Source organism: Ambystoma mexicanum, chromosome 10 (assembly GCF_040938575.1).
Source record: "Ambystoma mexicanum isolate Mex_15411 chromosome 10, UKY_AmexF1_1, whole genome shotgun sequence".
Taxonomy (NCBI): Eukaryota; Metazoa; Chordata; class Amphibia; order Caudata; family Ambystomatidae; genus Ambystoma; species Ambystoma mexicanum.
In genome coordinates, this window is record NC_090932.1 from 197,596,916 (window position 1) to 197,611,641 (window position 14,726).

Sequence of the window (14,726 nt, forward strand, 5' to 3'; positions counted from 1 at the left end):
TGCTGTCCCCTCTCCAGTAAACACACAAAAAAAGAATAAAAGTGGGTGTGGGGGCAGACTTGCTATCTGCAGATTTTAGAGAGGTTGTATACGAATTGTTCGAACTACAATTGTTCAAATTACAATTGACCGAATTGTGAAGATCAATTGTTACATGTATGCGGGGGAAACCCCCCCGCAACCCCTCATTATATATACCAATAATCAATACATATATATACATATATATATATATATAATCAAACCAAATATATATATATATATATATGTGTATATATATATATATATATATATATATATATATATATATATATATATTTATATGGTCAATTGTGCAAAGGTCAATTCGGACCCTCGACTTTCGGTCAATTAGGTAATTCGAACAATTGTGTTCGAACAATTTGGGTAATACCGTTAGAGACAATGCTAATGTGTTTAGCGACACAAGGATCAAGTGCCTGTGCCTTTTAAATCAGCCGATCTAAGGTAAATGACAAAGGCAGCATCACTAGGTCGGGAATTTGACTTCAGTGAACGTGTGCATTTGCTAGAAATTTTGCAATGAAAGATGGCTGAGATGCAAGTGCCAGTGATGCGACATAGATTCTCCCCACAGCTTCCTCAATGTTCCATCATCATTCTGGTTTGGCCCTCTTGCCTTGCCCTATATCCGATGCCCTCCTTGCTGTTGTTATTGCCCCACTTCTTGATGTGGCATTCTGTTTAGCAAGGAATATGTTTATGCTGTCACTGTCTCTGCCTCCTGTGCTTCCTCTTGCTATGCACAGTTCTCGTTTTCTGTGCCTCATTTTTTTCATGTATTTAAAGTGTTGTAGCATCATGCAACTCACACACTCATACGTTCATTAGGGCAAGGGGCAGAGAGCCCTGCCCACGTACCTTCGATCTGTGCAATACACTGTCTGCAGCCAGCAGCAGGATCTTCCACTGGCAGGCCATGGGCCGGGCCAGTTCAATTCGTGGTAGCGGGTGACCGTGGGCTTGGTAGTGGTTGGCCTGCCCTGCTGCCTGGACCTTGTGGATCTTCCCGTCGAGCCTGATGGCGAGGCTCAGGCTGCCTGCTTCTGTAGAGATTTGAATCTTAGTCAATGTTAGACGATCGTCTGAACTGAGCTGACTGAGCTTGCCAGCCCAATCAACACAATGACCCCCAACTCTAGCACATGTGCTGAGGATGAGGCACATGCAGTGAGGCCAGGCCTGGGCCCAGGAACTCATAAGCAACAAATGTTGCTTTTAAGTCCCAGCATCCGGGTCTTTCAGAGACCCTAGAAGGCACTAGCCTGGATGTGCCTGCACGGCTGTGTGCTGACAGCAGGCATGCTGCTCCTACTCAGTGAGAGTCTAAATATGATTTCATAGGTAGCACTTCGTTTCTTTAGTGCGTACTTTATTCCAATGATTAAATGATGCATCATGCTGCATGACAGTGGTGTTGTTGGAGTCGGACTGATGCCCCCTAGAGGCTAGAAACCCAGGCAGCCGCCTGCACTGCCTGATACAAAGACCTGCCCTGATAATAGTGTCTGTAAGAGAGAGAAAGACTGCAGACAGTTATCTCCAGGCCACCATATGACCCCTGCACAGATCATATCTTCCAGTCGCCCACAGTTAGAGAAAGCTGCAGTTTTCTGCCCCACAGTGCCTTCCTTTTTATTCAAACAAAAGTGCTTTCTTTGATTTTTTTTCTTGGTGGAAGGACTGATTCACTACCAACCTTTATACCTATTTAACTTTAACTGCATAAGGCTTTTAAAGATGTTTGCTTAAATTACTAAGTCAATTATTTCTACAATTTCCCCGCAAAGTCAGACTACAACTGGCCACAGATGCACCTGATATAAAATGCGCTGCTAACTGCTATGTTAATCTGAATATGTGACAGCACAAGCAAAGTCACTGACTCCCCCCATAGCAAAGTAAAAGTATTGAAGGTCACAGAAATTAAACTTTGTTAATTAAGTCATTCTTCCTTTTTGGGCTTTCTTTAAATCGGCAAGGATGGGGCAGGAGTTATCACAGCTTGAGTCAAGGCAGGCCCATATTCAAACATTATGACTGCCTTTTTCTAATGATTATGCTGCAGGCAGAATCTTTTTTTTAACAATTAATGCTGCTCACTGCAACCCTGATCTATAGTGTACACAAAACCGAGGACAAGAATAAATCTGTGCAGGTGAAACTCAATGGAAGCTATTGGCGGCTTGATTTTCTAACAAGGGCCCTTCCCCACATGCTCATTTTGCTTATTTAGCCACAGTGTCACACAAGCATTGGTGTTATGCACAAAGTCAACATGATGAGTGTCCACACGAGGGGACACTGGCCTACATTGGTGCAGTCAGCATGGACATCTTTTCTTATGGTGGCATGGCATTTTTACTTGCATTATGGGCAAAGACGACATGATGAGTGTTCTTGCGAGGGGGTGCTTGACAATTTAGACATGTTTTCTTACAGTGGGATGGCATTTTTCACTTGCATTATGGGCAATGCCAAAATGATGAGTGTTCTACTGTGGGCATACTGTCCTACATTCGTGCAGCCAGTTTGGACATATTTTCTTATTGCCGCATGGCATTGGACAAAGCCACCATGATGAGTGTTCTTATATGGATATACTGTTCGACATTGGTACAGCCAGTATGGACACATATTCTTACAGTGCGATGGCCTTTTTTACTGGTATTATGGGCAATGCCAACCTGAAAAGTGTTCTTATTTGGCCATACTAGCCTACAATGGTGCAGCCAGTAAGGACACGATTTCTTAGAGTGGTATGACATTTTTTCTGGCATTATGGGCGAATACAACATGAGCGTTCTTACATGAGCTTACTAGCCTACTTAGGTGTAGCCAGTGTGGACATATTTTTTACAGGGTCATGTCATTTTTACTGGCATTATGGGCAAAGCCACATGGGCATACTGCCAGTCAAAGTTGGAAGAAGCCAGCATATTGTCAAGCAGAGAAGTGCGTGAGAACTGTGTACCTGTTTTCTTGACAGTGGATCTAGTTGGGACCGCCAGGCTGCTTCCAGTGAAATGACGAGCATGTGACTCGGGGAACCAGCCTCTCCAGCACCCTAATGACACAGGGTGGTGAATGGACCAACTCCCAGCGTCACGGAAGGCACTCTCCTGATTAACGTGACGAAGGGACTGCGCAAGCACAGGCAGGAGAGGCCACAGTCTTATGGAAAGTTACTGGATACGGGTGAAGTCCAAAAGAGTCTATTCCAAAGGTACGTGATCCGGTGATGAAGCAAGATAGTCCAGGAACCTCTCAGATGAATACCAGGTAAGACCCCCAGTCCACAGGGAGACAAGTTCAAGCAGCTTCACGTAACTGGTCTGGGATGACTGATCTGCTCGAGGTACAGTAGGTCCAAAGGATGAGGCACCAGGCAGGTCCAGACAGGAAGAGGGAACCAGATTGGGAGGGGAGTCCACAAAGAGTTGGGATCCCTAAGGTAAATCCAAGGACAGTGAACGAGGGCCCCAGGAAAGCTGGAGGAGAGGCTAAGCCCAGAAAGTCCCAGGTAGAACCCAGGACAAGGAGCAGGGATCCCCATGGAAAAGGAGGGGACAGGGAACTGGACCCCAGGGAGGCAGAGAGAGCAGACAGGGGCCAAGGAGAACCCAAGCAGGTAACAGGAGACTGGGAACCAGGCAGGCTGGGGACCAGCAAGGCAGGGAAACAAAAGAGAAGGCTGGAGCTGAAGCAAGACCAGGCACAGGGAACAGGAACCACAAGAAGCAGGATCGAGCAACACGACCGTAGCAACCGCGTTGAGACGCGAATTGCTACTGCTCGCGGTTCCTCTTATGGGCCGCCGGCACTCGCGAGGCCTGAAACGCAAGCCGTTTCGTCTCCGAGCGCTGGTGGACCCAGAACGAGGCTTGGAAGGCAAGCCCTTCCCAGAGCGGAGGCCCAATCTACGGCGCATGCGCGGAACCGAGACAGTGGTTTCCCGCGCATGCGCCGCAGCCCTCTAGCACCGGCCCCAGCTCCTCTCCCCCCGGCGAACGCCCAAGCGCGAAAGCGCGGGTAGATCCGCCAGGAGGTGGGAGAGGGAGCGGGTGCAACGGACCCCGGTCTCCCCAAAAGTGGCGTGACACTATGCCCCCTCCCAGAAAGGCCCGGGGCCCCAGGCTTCCAAGGAAATCGATCATAGAACTCGCAAACCAAGCGGGGAGCACGCACATGCCGACGTGGTTCCCAAGTACGATCACAAGCCGGGTACCCCTTCCAATCAACCAAAAAATGAAGCACCCCCCTGCGATAGCGGGCATCACAAATCTCCTGAACCTCGAATTCAGGGACCCCTTGCACAAGGACAGAGGCTGGACGAGGACAGGATCGGCCATAGGGATCGACCACATAGGGCTTCAATAGGGAGACATGGAAGACAGGGTGTACATGCCAAGAAGGAGGTAGCTGAAGGCGAAAGGCCACAGAAGACAACTGTTTGGTGATTTTGAACGGACCAAAATACCGGGGAGCTAATTTGACCGGTAAATTGCGAAGTGGCAGGTTCTTGGACGACAACCAAACCCTATCCCCAACCCGAAAGACTGGTTCCACACTCCTTTTCCTGTCAGCCTGGGCCTTCATCCGCTCCTTGGTGGTTTTGATGGCCAACAGCTCCTTCTCGATGACCGCATAATTTCTTTCGCTGGGATTCAACTTGCGTGAGAAGTAGGCCACTGGATGTTCAACAGACGTAACCCGATCTCTTTGCAGGAGAACCGCCCCAACTGCGAAATTCGAAGCGTCTGCTTCCACAATATAAGGTAAGTCATCCTGTGGGTGACGCAAAATCGGGGCGGCCATGAAGGCCGACTTCAAGGTGTCGAATGCCTGAGACGCAAGGGAATCCCACTTGAAAATGATCTTACTGCTGGTCAGCCTGGTGAGGGGCACTGAGATTTGAGAAAACCGTGGAATAAAGTGCCTTTAGAAATTAGCGAATTCCAAGAAGCGTTGTAAAGATTTTATGTCATGGGGTTGTTTCCACTCCTGAATAGCTCGTACCTTCTTGGGATCCATCTCTACCCCGTCCTGATTGATCACAAACCCCAAGAATTCTATACTGGGCTGGTGAAAGCAGCATTTCTCCTCCTTTGCGAATAAATGATTGAGAGACAGACAGCGAAGGACCTCACGTACATGTCCCAAATGTTCTTCGATGGTTCTGGAAAAAACCAGGATATCGTCCAGGTATACCCAGACTGACAAGCCAATAAGATCACCAAAGATGTTGTCCATGAACCGTTGAAAGATAGCTGGGGCGTTACACAGACCGAATGGCATGACTCTATACTCGAAATGCCCAAAAGGTGTCTTAATTGCCGTTTTCCATTCATCTCCACTCTTGATGCGCACAAGATGATAGGCTCCACGTAAGTCTAGTTTGGTAAAGATCCGGGCTGTGTGTAGAGTTTCCAGGATACTGCGAATCAATGGAAGTGGGTACCGGTCTTTGATAGTTATGTCGTTTAGTTGTCGATAGTCCACACAAGGTCTCAAAGTGCCCTCTTTCTTCTTCACAAAAAACAGGGGAAACCCTGCGGGCGACTTGGACGGAACTATGTATCCTTTCTGTAAACAATCCGACAAGTAGTCTTGAAGCACTTGTCTCTCGTCCCGTGTCAAAGCGTACAGTTTCCCATGAGGAATCACGCAGTCCGGTAACAACTCGATTGAACAATCAAACGAGCGATGTGGTGGTGGAGGTATATCGCCTGGTTCAGAAAACACTTGTCCAAAATCAGCATATACCAGTGGAACTTGAGAAATGGAACACACACTGACCCCTTTGCCAATAGATTCCAAGGGGGTCGAAGAAGCTCGGATCGGAGCGGACAAACCGCACTTCTGGGCACAAACTACGGAGGAGAAGGTCAAAGTGTGCGTTCTCCAATCAATTGCCGGATTATGATGTTGCAGCCAGGGTAACCCCAAAACCACCTTGTAAGTAGGGGACTTGATGACATCCAAAGCGAGATTTTCAAAGTGGTCGGCAATCTGAAGAAGTAGGCCCACTGTACATTGACGGACGGGTCCGGAAGACAAAGGGGTTCCGTCAATGACTTCCACGGGCAGAGCAGTGGGTCTGGGCAGGAGTGGAATCCGATTTACAGAAGCAAAGGTCTCATCAATGTAATTGCCGGAAGCCCCGCTATCCAACAGGCCAAATACTTCCAGGGTTCTGTCAGGCAACTTGATCTGAATCTTCAAAGTCTGTAACACTGCGGGTTTCATGGGATTAAGTTCTGAGCAAAACGGGGAAAGGTCTGAGGAGGAAATGGGAGCTGTCGCTGCCTTCCCAATACGCGACAGGTCCTCTAGTTTCCCGCTTTCTTCTTCTGGGGTCGTAAGGGGCACGTACCCAGTTAATGCCCGGCAGCTCCACAATAGAGACATAACCGACACGTTCTTCTCCGTCTTCTCTCTTCCTCAGATAACGGACCCCTCATGGCACCCAATTGCATTGGCTCTGGCCCAGACTCGGTAGAACCAAACGATCCGGCAGGTAAACTGGTAGTTCTGGGAGAACTTCTCTCAAGCCGACGTCTCTCGGCCTTTCGTTCTGCCAGTCTCTGATCAATTCGGAGCACCTGATCGATTAGATGTTGAAGAGACTCTCGTTCAGGAATGTGGAGTAGCTCATCCTTGTACTCCTCTCTCAGCCCACGACGAAACAGAGTTTTTTGTGTGATTTCAGGCCATTGGGAATCGGTTGCCAATAGGCAGAAGCGACTGATGTATGTTATCATGTCGGCACTCCCCTGTTTTAAATCCATCAGTTGATTCTGCGCAGCGGAGGCCAGGTTTGGCGTCTGGAAAACCTCGAGGAATGCTTTTTTAAAGGCTGCAAAGTCATTCAGAATCGGACTGTTTGTTACTACAAACGGAGTCGCCCAGGCCAGAGCATTCCCGGTTAAATTCCCCAAGATGTAGCCAATCTTGGCTTTATCGTTGTTGAAATGTGTCGACCTGAAAAGGAAATGGATTCGACAGTGGTTACAAAATTCAGCCACTCGACGTGGATCTCCATCGAACTTGATTGGTGTTGTATGTGCCAAGGATCCTTCAACCTGCGAGGTACTCATAGCCCCTTGGGTCATCATTTGGCGTAGAGTCTGATTTTCCTGGCGTAAGGCGGTCATCTCCGCCCTGAGTGCTTGTAATTCGTTCCGCATCTCTTGCGAATCCTCCATCTCTGGGTCTGAAGGCAGGCGTCTCAATCTGTGAAGCAGAGAAGTGCGTGAGAACTGTGTACCTGTTTTCTTGACAGTGGATCTAGTTGGGACCGCCAGGCTGCATCCAGTGAAATGACCAGCATGTGACTCGGGGAACCAGCCTCTCCACCACCCTAATGACACAGGGTGGTGAATGGACCAACTCCCAGCATCACGGAAGGCACTCTCATGATTAACGTGACGAAGGGACTGCGCAAGCACAGGCAGGAGAGGCCACAGTCTGATGGAAAGTTACTGGATACGGGTGAAGTCCAAAAGAGTCTATTCCAAAGGTACGTGATCCGGTGATGAAGCAAGATAGTCCAGGAACCTCTCAGATGAATACCAGGTAAGGCCCCCAGTCCACAGGGAGACAAGTTCAAGCAGCTTCACGTAACTGGTCTCGGATGACTGATCTGCTCGATGTACAGTAGGTCCAAAGGATGAGGCACCAGGCAGGTCCAGACAGGAAGAGGGAACCAGATTGGGAGGGGAGTCCACAAAGAGTTGGGATCCCTAAGGTAAATCCAAGGACAGTGAACGAGGGCCCCAGGAAAGCTGGAGGAGAGGCTAAGCCCAGAAAGACCCAGGGAGAACCCAGGACAAGGAGCAGGGATCCCCAGGGAAAAGGAGGGGACAGGGAACTGGACCCCAGGGAGGCTCAGAGAGCAGACAGGGGCCAAAGAGAACCCAAGCAGGTAACAGGAGACTGGGAACCAGGCAGGCTGGGGACCAGCAAGGCAGGGAAACAAAAGAGAAGGCTGGAGCTGAAGCAAGACCAGGCACAGGGAACAGGAACCACAAGAAGCAGGAGCGAGCAACACGACCGTAGCAACCGCGTTGAGACACGATTTGCTACTGCTCGCGGTTCCTCTTATGGGCCGCCGGCACTCGCGAGGCCTGAAACGCAAGCCGTTTCGTCTCCGAGCGCCGGCGGACCCAGAACGGGGCTTGGAAGGCAAGCCCTTCCCAGAGCGGAGGCCCAATCTACGGCGCATGCGCGGAACCGAGACAGTGGTTTCCCGCGCATGCGCCGCAGCCCTCTAGCACCGGCCCTAGCACCTCTCCCTCCGGCGAACGCCCAAGCGCAAAAGCGCGGGTAGATCCGCCAGGAGGTGGGAGAGGGAGCGGGTGCAACGGACCCCGGTCTCCCCAAAAGTGGCGTGACCCATATACATGTTTTCTAATAGTATAATTACTGTCATTATAGTCAAATCAAACATGAGTATGTTTTAACTTGAGAATACTGGTATATATTGGTGCAACAAACATGAGCATGTTTGAATGCCACCCACATAAAAATGTTTCTTTAAACTGAAATAATACTGACAAATATTGTGTGCAAATGCTTCATGAAAATACACTGGAAAATGCTCCTGTGCACTGTTGATGACTTAGCATCTATGGGATTTGTTCATATGTTACACTACAAAACCAACTGTAAACTGTGGGCTTTGACACCTTTTGTTCTGGAGCAAAATGCACCAGTTTAATCTATCTTTTAAAAAATGTTCTTGGGGGAAATCCCCCCAAATCCTCATTGGTTGGTTCAGGCTTCCTTGCTATACTCGGTCTCTCATGTGCATTCATAGGAAATGTTGATGCCCCTCCAATTAAAAAGTTCACCACCTGCCACTGAGTCTCTTGTCCCATACACATCTCTGGCCCATTGAGTCCACTCCTCTGGCCCTCCGCTCTGCAACAGTTGTGCCTGCAGAGAGCATGTGCCTCTTTTTATTTTCAGCCTGACTACGGTCTAGGCCTCGCCTGTTGTTCTCCCTCTCTTAGCTCCCCATGCCCTCATCCTGGATTCCACCACATCCTGGTAGGCCATTGCCCATTCCCTCTACTCTTTCTTTGCTACCCAACCTGCATTCTCATGCCTGTGCACTCACTGCCCACTCCTCTGCAAACATCTCTCATCTTGCACTTGAATCCATTCAACAGGGCATTCTACTCACTTCTGTGGAATATGCCTAACACTGATATTGCCAGTACCCCCTCATTATTGGGTTTTCTTATAACAGCAACCTTTCAGTTGTGCTTCGTTGAGTGGATGTCAGTTTTGAGGGAGTGGTCTTGTGTCCTTCTTGAGAACTATTCACCTCCTTGCAATAAACCTATCATGTCAACACCGGGGGCCGCCACGCAAAGCAGTCTCAGCCCCCTCGAGTCTGAATGCCAAGAGGTCCCTAAATGGTGGACGACAATAAAGCAAGCTCTGTGCAATTGCACTGCTATCAATGTTGCTACCTTGTAATGTTGGAATTTCAGCACTATTGGAATCCCATATAACAGAGAAAGCAGGTTCTGAAATTATAACTATTGCACTGGAATCCCATAGAACACTGCATCACACTTCCCTATGACTTTCCCCAGCAGGAAGAACTGTCAAGTAACTACAGACTTTGTTTATAGACAACTTCAAAGTGTCCCACAAACAACAATAGTGAATAGGTGACACCCCAACCTCACACATAGGTTCTGTCTGTGATGAATCAACTTCCGGGGCATCAGTGAACCATGGATGAATATCTGGTTCTAAACCACCAATCAACCCTGCACCTCTATTACACCAGAATGGATCTGAACAGATTGAAAACACAAGCAAACTATAAACCTCCTTGTCCAATTTTGGTAACGTGGATGGAATGGGAGGCTTATTTTCACATTGAAAATACAATTATCGCCGAATGTTAAAAGGAACCGTCTAGTCAAGGTTGTTTACAAATATCTACTATATTATAATCACAACAGACAGTTCTAGCAACACTAAGAAAAACAATCCATGCTGTAAAGGAATGCAGAGGACAGCCAGCTTCCAAGAAGGAAAAGTGATGCACTCTGGATACTGACAGCAGGGTAGATGGTATGGTAAATAATCACAATAGTTCAAGATTACTTGGCTTCAGCACAAAGGGACCAATGGGTGTTAAAATGTGTCAAGGGGCCTTTGGAGAAGGACCAGGGGGACAGAGCCACAATGTACCTTGTGAATGTCAGTGTGCTTGGTGCTCAACAGGGTCAAACCGTTTTCAGGGCACTTTGTAGCTTCTGTGACAGAGCTCAAGATGGAAGGCAGCTGCGGGTATCAGGCAGCAAGCAGTTTGGCAAGTGCAAGCTGGCCTACATGGCAGCTTGGGATCAGGAATCGTTGTCTCTGTGCGGGTTGGCAGTTCTGAAGCACTGGTCGACATGTCTCAGCTGTCTTTAAGCAAATGCAGCATAACAACGATCATTGTTGCAGTCAGGTGCAGGTCGAGGAACCCGACTGGCTCAAACATTTCCTTTAAAATTTCCTTTAAGGCAGACAATGGTAGATGCTCATTGAGGCACTTCCCCCCATCTTCTTCAATTGGCTTGTGTTGTCCGTTATGGCCGGATGACCCAAAGCTGAGGAGTGTGTTGCAGGTAGCTGCAAAGTCCTTTGCTTCGTGTTCAGTGACCTTCTGGAACTTCCTACCTAGGAAGCTTTCTGCAGAGCCTAGCCCGACACTCTGTGTGCTGGCTGGGTGCCAGTTCTGGAGTGGCTGGAGGGTCCTCTGGATTTGGTATCTCCCTCTGTTCCCTGGGAGATGTTTAGGAGAGGGGTCTTGCTTCCCTATTTGGAGGTCCTGGCTTCCTTCACTGGCGGAAGATGTAAGGCAGACTCTACCTTCAACCAGGGTTCAATGATGAGGTATTGCTACTCCTTCAAAGTCTTCAGATGATCTGCCAAAAGAGGGGCTCTGACCTTTTTAAAGCTCAATGGACCACAGTGATTGGTGTAGGCTAGGCCTACCTTAATGAACCAATCCTGGGGTCCCTACCAACTTTCACCTGCATGCCTGAGGTCATAACCATAGTGCTTTGCAACAGAAACAGTAACTGGGTAAAAACATGTAATGCTAAGTCTCACCCATCTTCCTGTCTGTTGTGGATCAAAGAGTCTCTCTGGTTAATGGATCTCTTTTTGGTTCCTGATTAAAGCAGTAGGTCTCCCTTGAAGAAGCGGCAAGAACAGACTCTCTGGCTCCTGAAAACCACATTTGCATAGCTTATTAATTTGTTTTGTTTATTGGATATTTATATTGCGCCTATACACAAGTGTTTCTAGGTGCCACAAGACAATGGGGAGTGGTGGGGATAGAGGAGAACAAAAAATGACAGTAAAAACAGTCCTACTAGGCCTTGTAACATTCCGATAATGGAAGTGCAGTGCCAATAAGTGCAGTTGGGAGTGGGCAGGTCAGGGAGGCAGGGCTGGGTTGAGGGAAGAGTGGGGGAGAAGTGCAGGAAGGCTGTGGCCCCAGGGGCTGGGAAAGTGCTGAGGGGGGTCCAGGAGGGCAATTGAGGGAGACAGGGGTTTGGGTCAGCTAGTGTGGTGACGGGGTGGACCAGATTTAGGCTAGTCAGGCAAGGGTGTCCGAGGGCAAGTGCTGGGGAGGCGTGCTGGAGTAGACTGGACCAGGAGGGCCTGGCCACTGAAGGACACATAAAGGGCTAGGCGCCAGTCACAGTGGCAAGGGGACAGTTAGCAAGGGAGGGGAAGAGGGAAGGAGGAGGAGGAAAGGAAAGTCTTGAGGAGCTTCTGAAACTTGAGGAGATCTGGCTCCAGTTACAGAGGGACAGGAAGGCTGTTCCAGAGGGTGGCTCCTGCCGAAGAAAGAGATCTATCCCCCCTCTCTGCATGGAGAAACATCTGATATGCAGAGAGTTGGAGTTAGAGGACCAAAGGACTCTAGCAGGAAGGTATTTAGGACAAGAAAGTTGGATGTAGCGGGGTTCCAGGCCCCAGAAAGCCATGTGGATGATGCAGAGGGTCTTGGATTTGATCCTTGCAGCCACCGGGAGACAGTAGGCAGGTTTTAGGGCTGGAAAGATGGTGTCCCTGTGCTTGAGGTCAAGGATAAATCTTGCAGCCCGATTCTGGATTAGTTGAAGAGGGCGAAGAGGGGAAAGAGGCAGATTGAGGAAAAGGCAGTTGCAGTAGTCAAGCCTAGAGAGAACCAGCGCTCTGGAGACATTGAGATTCCCAGGAAAAGTGAGGAATGGGAGAATGCCTCTAAGAGGTGGAGCAGAATGTTGGACTTCTTGGCAAGGTCTGTGATGTGAGGGAAAAAGGAGAGAGAGGAGTTGAAGATGACTCCAAGGTTTTTTGCCTCACAAGAGGGTGAAGGGAGGGGGCGTAGGGAGGAGGGCAGTTTAAGTAAGGCATGGTTGCGCCTTGAAACACTTGTGTATAGGCGCACTATAAATAAAATATATCATATCATGGTATTAAACAGTGAAGACAGACACAAGTGATCATAGTTCAAGGATGTTTATTGAACTTCAATTGGTTGGTTGAACACCTATCTAAACCTATATCTAAAGATGGGAGCAAGCTTAGATCATCAAATAAAAATAACCAGTCATAGTCAAGTCTGTCAAAATAAAAGGGCCTATACTAATAAACCTATTACCAATCCTTACTTCTAAATACAAAATGGCGTGAGATAATAGTGTATGCAAAAAGAAAAGTGTTCACAAAATAATATGTCAGGATAGTTGAGCAGTTGGCTTGTCTTCCCAACATTTTCCATATGGGGCAAGGTGGCAAGTTCGAGCATCCCAAACACTTTGATTTCTCTGCCACAAGGATACTGTTCCAAGCAAAGGCAACAGGGCCTTTTGCCAAAGCTTCTTTTCCAATAACAGTCTCTTACTGCAGAGGGCTTGTCGCAAGAAATAAGCACCAACATTCCTTTCTTATTAGGTCTTTCATATGTAGAAGTTCTTGTTTTCAATATTCATTAGGGGGCGCTCTCCTTCAGGCTTGAATCCCTCTTTACCTCAATGTTAACAACTGCTCTCCCTCGTTCAGACTTGGACCATGGATCTCCCTCATTCGGGCTCGGATCCTTTTAGCACAATATTCACATTTAGTTTTCCTAGTTTGGGATCGGACCATGCAATCTCACTTTCTACGTTTTCATCTTGATATCAAAAATCGAAGACTTTCGAATGTGCGATGGGTTTTGCTTCACTGTTGCAGGACCACTTCAATCCACTTCACACAATGTTCTTACTTTTGTTCTGCCACCTCCTGGCTGGATACCTTTGCAGAGACCTTCGATTGAGCACCCACGTGGCGCCGGACCACTCTGTCACTGATATCGCATCTTTCCTTCTCAGAGTTCAAACATTAATTAGCAATTTAGCTTTACTCACGTCTTTCATCACACATGTGTAACAATGCTCGTTCCTCCGCACGTTATACAATGTTGCCGTTTGCAACCTTGATTTCAACACAGACCGGTCTTGCATCGGCCTCCCCAACTCACGGGCTGTGTTGATCTCTCTGCCACTACTTTGTTCTTGGAGACAAGGATGATACCATGGTGGCTGCTGCTCCTCCCCAACTTGGTCAGCTACGCAGGTCAGCCTCTGGTATCTCCAACACACAATGCAGGATTCTTAATCCTGTTTTCCTGCCCTTATGTTTTCTGATCGACAAGGGTTTTGAAAGTAACAGTATCCTGTCAGAAAGGTCAAGAGTATTTCCCTCCTTGCAAACCCTTTTTGGTTTGCCGTCTTTCTCCCCTCGTTCAGCTGCTTTCTCGAAACTGCTGCTCCTTGGTGTGCTTTGGCTTGCTCCTTCGTGTGATCTCGTGCTCTGCCTTTTATCTGTGTGAGGAAGTTTAACGGAAGTCAAGTGTGAGTGATTCTCAGTAATTCCCTGTCTTCACCTGACCATGGTAGCGGGACATGTCAGGTACACTGCTCTTGTGTGAGTCTGTTATCTCCCGGAGTGGGCTGTCTGTGTGGAAGTGTTTGTGAAGGGATGGCGGGGTTGTGGGTAAAGTTCCCACGTATCCTACCTGGTAGGATGGGGTAAAGGTGTTACAGGGAAAGGGATACCGCGTCTCACCATACGGTGTCCCATTCCCGAAGACCCCTCACCCAGGTGAACTGTTTTACCCTTAAAGGTGCAATTTCACTGAACCTCATTATCCCCCACCCCCTTAACCTCCTGCATCTGTAATCTCCCCCTCCCCCAGCAGCTACATTAATTCACTGGCTGTTTGATAATATACATAGGTTTTAAATTAGGTTCAGTTGGGAGAAGGGAAGGTGACAGATGTGGGAGGTTAAGGGAGATGGCTGATGAGGGTCAGTGAAAGAGCGCCTTTAAGGGGAAAAGGGCGCTGTTTGGGGTCAAAATAAATTGCTGAAATGGGTTCTACATGGTTTCATCGAACACACTTACCTTTTTGCCAGCCTTGGACAACCCTCTAATTTCCTTCAAGCCCATTCTTTCATACCTGGCTCTAGGATTGGCTCACTCAAACCTGCTTCTTGATTGGCCCTTACATGACCCACCTGTGCAGGTAGGCCGTAAACAGCTTACTTACTGCTAATCATTTACTACACAGGCAGATATGTGTAGACCCACAATTTGCAACCAATAGTCTGAGTATAACTGTCAAGTATACC